The sequence below is a fragment of the Amborella trichopoda genome, chromosome 7, assembly GCF_054954075.1.
Source record: "Amborella trichopoda isolate Santa Cruz 75 chromosome 7, AtrichopodaSantaCruz75HAP2 v2.0, whole genome shotgun sequence".
Classification (NCBI taxonomy): Eukaryota; Viridiplantae; Streptophyta; class Magnoliopsida; order Amborellales; family Amborellaceae; genus Amborella; species Amborella trichopoda.
In genome coordinates, this window is record NC_142342.1 from 32,694,716 (window position 1) to 32,699,646 (window position 4,931).

A 4,931-nucleotide genomic window follows, 5' to 3' on the forward strand; every position below is an offset into this window, starting at 1 on the left:
CACTTTGAAATCTATTAAACAACAAATCACACGGTTTGAAATCTAATAGTGGGTAATTGTGACCTTGTTGCCAATAATACAGGTATATGATGGTAGAAAAAGGGGCGAAAAAAAAAAAAAAAAAAAAAAAAAAAAGAAGAAGAAGAAAGAAGGTCATAGTGAGGGTGACAATAAACCCAAGACCTGAAGGGTATGGGTATGGGTCCAAAAAATGGACCCAACGGGTCGGGTCCAAAACCTGAACCCAAATCTATTCGGGTCTGGGTCCGAGTCCTGCTGGACTCGACCCGTTGCCAACCCTAATTTCTAGTAGGTTACTTAATGTTCTACATCTATGTCTTTTATTTTGTGTTTTTTTTTAGATTTTTTTAAAAGATATGTATTTCGAAACTATTAGTTCCGAAATACTCACTTAATTTTAGTGAGGGGTTTGCAACCAGTAGTTCTAGATTACTTTGATCTATCCTTTCATCTTTGCAAGAAATCAAAGCGGTCCATAATAAATAGTTATGATCCACTTTAATGTTTTACAACGAGTATCTAGAACTAAGAGTTTGGGGCTGCTTTGATTCTTTATAATGAGTGGTCCAGAACTTGTAGCTCTGTATAACTTTAATTATTTACAATAAATAGTGTGAAACTAAATGTTTTGAATTGGGGTTATTAAAAAAAGAAAAACCAAAAAGTGACATAACACAAAATATAAAATACAAAAATATTTTTAAATACTACTAATTCATAAGGTATATTAGAAAAATCAATAGCGTGGTTAAATAAATATTTCTTTTATATACAAATACTTTCCAAAAAAGATGTGAGAGCCCAGGCTCTAAACAATCAAATTAGAGCCTACTTTCAAATAGTGTCGAGAAATGTGATTTCAATGCTAAAAATCTTTTTGATAGACTCAAAATATATTTTCATCTTTATTTATAAAGTTTAAAGCTTCAAAATAGTGTAGATAGACAGATCTATGAAAACATGAAATCTTGAAAATTGACGGTCTAAAAATGCGTTACAAAATACACTATTTCCAAATCTTGAAAATTGACGGTCCAAAAATGCTTTACAAAATATACTATTTCCAAAACTTGAAATCCATTTTTTTCTCATGTCCATACATCTTGATGTCGAGAAAATTAATTTGAAGATATTTGAGCATCAAAACAACATCTTCTAGTGACATTTTTAAGGTAGGCCCCAATTTGATGGTTTAGAACCTCGGCTTTGTGTGAACTTTTCCCTTCCAAAAGCTCCTTTCATCGAGATACGTAAATTATGCATGTCCAAGATTGTAACCCTCTCTTGTTAAGGCAATTGTCATTCGATCCACTTAGATGCTTAACTAAATGACACAAACACCCTCATTATTTCTTTTTTCAAATTTCAAATCCAAAAAATGTTTTCTTATTAAAAAAATTATTGTTGGGATTTAAAAATCAGAATAGTCAAAGAAATTTTAGTAATTTGGCATTGTTAAATTTTCTCGAATCAAGATATATAATTATTGTTCATTGTTATGATTTTCAAACAATAAGTTTTAGTTTTAGTTTGGAACTCTTTTTTGGGTAAATCAATGAAGTAGAAGGCCCTCTGCCCTAAATTTACTCGAACCAAAATACATAAATATTGTTCGTTGTTATGATTTTCAAACTTATGATAATTTTTTGTTTTAGTTTCAGAACTGTTTTTTTTTTTTGGGGTAAATCAGCGAGGGAGAAGGCCCTCTACCATTTTTCATTAATAAAAGATAGAAAAAATTACATCGTACTATTTTATAACCCTACAATAGGGTAATTACATCACATCATGAAGTAAATAAAGATTAAGAAAATCTGGAAGCCTAGAGTAAAATGGTGGCCTTTACAAAAATTATAGCCTTTTTGGCAAGAACATCGGCCACCATATTAGCCTCACGGAAAACATGGCAAATGGACCATGAATGATTATCAAATATAGACTTGCAATTAGTAGCTATGATATGAAGAGCCCATAGAGCTTTACACCTGCCCTGTTTGATCTGGACAAGTAAAGAAGAATCACTCTCACTTTGTAGGCGAAAGCATTCCATTTGAGTCACTAAATCAACACTCGCTTGTAAACCTCGAAATTCTGCATAATTATTGGAAGCCATTCCAAGAGGAACCGAGAAAACAACAACAAATGATCCATTATCTCGTCTCAAGATGCCCCCACAACCAGCTTGACCTGGATTCTGAATAGAAGACCCATCAATATTTAGCTTAAAATGTTGTGAATGTGGAAAAACCCATGCCACTGTTATGGGTAACTTAATCATTTGCTGCCGCCGCATAAGTCGTAAATTCTCAGTAATTGCCTTTTTTGAGATGTGGTAAGTCTATGCTTTAGCATCCGCCAAATCACGAACATGGTAGATGATCCTTCGAATCAACTTCACAAGAGTGAGTGAGTGTCCTTCCTTGAAACATACGGTGGTTCCACTCCTCCCAAATCATCCATATAGTTGTGAAGAAGAGAGAATGGCAAATGTTGATAATACCATGAGACTTAAACCTAAGTGCCAACCATTTTCGCAGTGTAGCTGCAATAGAACAATCTGTAATAAAGTGTTTTCCACATTGCAGAGGGATTGAAGCAACATCCACTTCCTTTCAAATTTTGATCCATTGATTCCAGGTTTTAAGAACTTATCTTGGTACAGGGGTAGGGAAACACTAGGATTGTGGAGAAGCATTTAAGTAGTCTACAACCCTAGGCTTGGTAAAACTTCCCAAGTCCTTTCGAATACAAGAGCCATAAGATTCCAAAATGGATTTTTTTGATAACCTTGGATCTAACCCATCAAACATTGTGGCACAAGAGAGACAACCCTATTTGAATGCCCTTCCATGCATAGAAGCAGGACTTCTTGTCAACTTCCCAGAATGAATAATTTGTGAAGTACCTGTGCCTAAAGAAGCGAGCTATAAGATAATACTGCTTAGCTAAAATCCTCCATGCCAACTTCATCATGCCTATATTATTAAAGTCAATAATATCACAAATTCCAAGTCCCCCCTCTTCCATTTGCAAGCATACATTTTTCCACTTTACCAGGTGAACCCCTTTCTTATGAGTTGTACTGGCCCATAGAAACTTTCTTCGAAGTTGCTCTAACATACTACATGTGCTCTTTGGCAATATAAATGATAGAACCCAAACCATGGTGCACCAATCTCAACAATTGTAACCAACCTGAATAAGAGAGGGATAAAGCCTACCATCTTCCTATCTTGCTAATGAATTTCCCCACGAGATTCTGGCAATTATAGTGCTTCAGGGTACCATGGAACAGAGGCATTCCCAAATATCTTACTAAACGAGAATCCTCACCAAACCCCAATTCCTTCAAGATCAAATGTTTCGCATTTATGGAGACTCCAAACAAAAAAGCCTAACTTACATTCAATTTTTGCCCTGTGGTATTTCCAAAAATACAAAGAATAGAATTCATCTGTTTTGCAGCAGCTAAAGAAGCCTCACATAAAATAACCGCATCATCGGCATAAAATAGATACGATACCCTATAGTCACAACCAGAAGGAAAAGCCACAGGAAGAGTAACTTGTAGTATTGCATAATCCAACTGTCTACACATGTAATCCATTATCAACAAGAAAAGATACATAGATAAAGGGGCCCCCTTGCCGTAAGCCTCTTTTTCCTCTGAAATATCCCATTGGGAAACCATTATGAAGCATCGAGAATGAGGGAGTAGTAATACAATGGCGAATCCAAGAAGCAAAAAGATCTGGGAAACCCAAAGCATGCAACCTCGCAATAACAAAATCCCGAGAAATCCGATCATAGGCACTACTTAGATCCAACTGTAAATACATCTTAGGATTGATTGAGTATTTATGACATAGTGAAATAAGCTCATTAACCATCAATATGTTATCTGTGACCAATCTCCCGTTTAAAAAAGCAGCTTGTTTGGAATCAATCAAAGTATGTAACACCTCCCTTGATCTATTCGAAATGAGTTTGCTAATGATTTTGTAAAAAACATTACACAAACCAATTGGCCTAGAGTCCTTCATAAGACTATGGGAATTGACTTTCGAGATAAGGCAAATCAATGTGGAATTTATCTGCTCAAGAAAATTACGTTTCTTGAAAACGTTATGCAATGGCAAAAACAAAACCTTCTTGATCACTTCCCAACTGAACTTATAAAATTCCACCGTAAAACCATATCAGTTTGGCACACTCACTCTTCATTTCAATACAAGCTTTTACTTCCTCTATAGACACATCCTTTATAAGTTCCATTTGCCGATCTTCATTAAGAATTGAAGAAGGAAGAAAATTATCAACCAGACTAAGATCAAAATAACCAATCATGTGAGTTTAGATTTCTGCTTCAGAAGTCAAAGAACCCATTTTGATTTTTGAGGAGGTTGAGCCTGTCATTTCTTCTTCTTGTGATGGTGGACAAATGGAAGAAATGGGTATTTGAATCCCTATCCTTTAATCAAGTATGTCGAGATTTGTCTCTGCATACTCTCCTCATGTGAAAGTAATTATTGTAAGGTATGTACATGTTTTTTCTTCCATCATCATATTCTCATTGGAAAGATCCCAACTTAAATCATCATGCATAATCAATAATTGTCATCAAATATTAGATATTTGATTCCCCACATGAACAAAAGAGCATCTATTCCAATCTCTTAGGACGCTTCTTAGCCTTTTCAGCTTTGTCACAAAATGGAACATAAGTGTGCCCTCGGATCTAAGTTACCATGAATCAGAGATAACATCCATAAACCCCGAGGATTGTTGCCAAGTTGTGAAGTATTTGAATAGTTTCGGTTCGACTGGAATCCAGGTTGATAAAGTTACCAAAAAAGAGCAATGATCAAAATTACCCTTGAGAAGTAACGTTGCCTTGAATTTTGGATAAG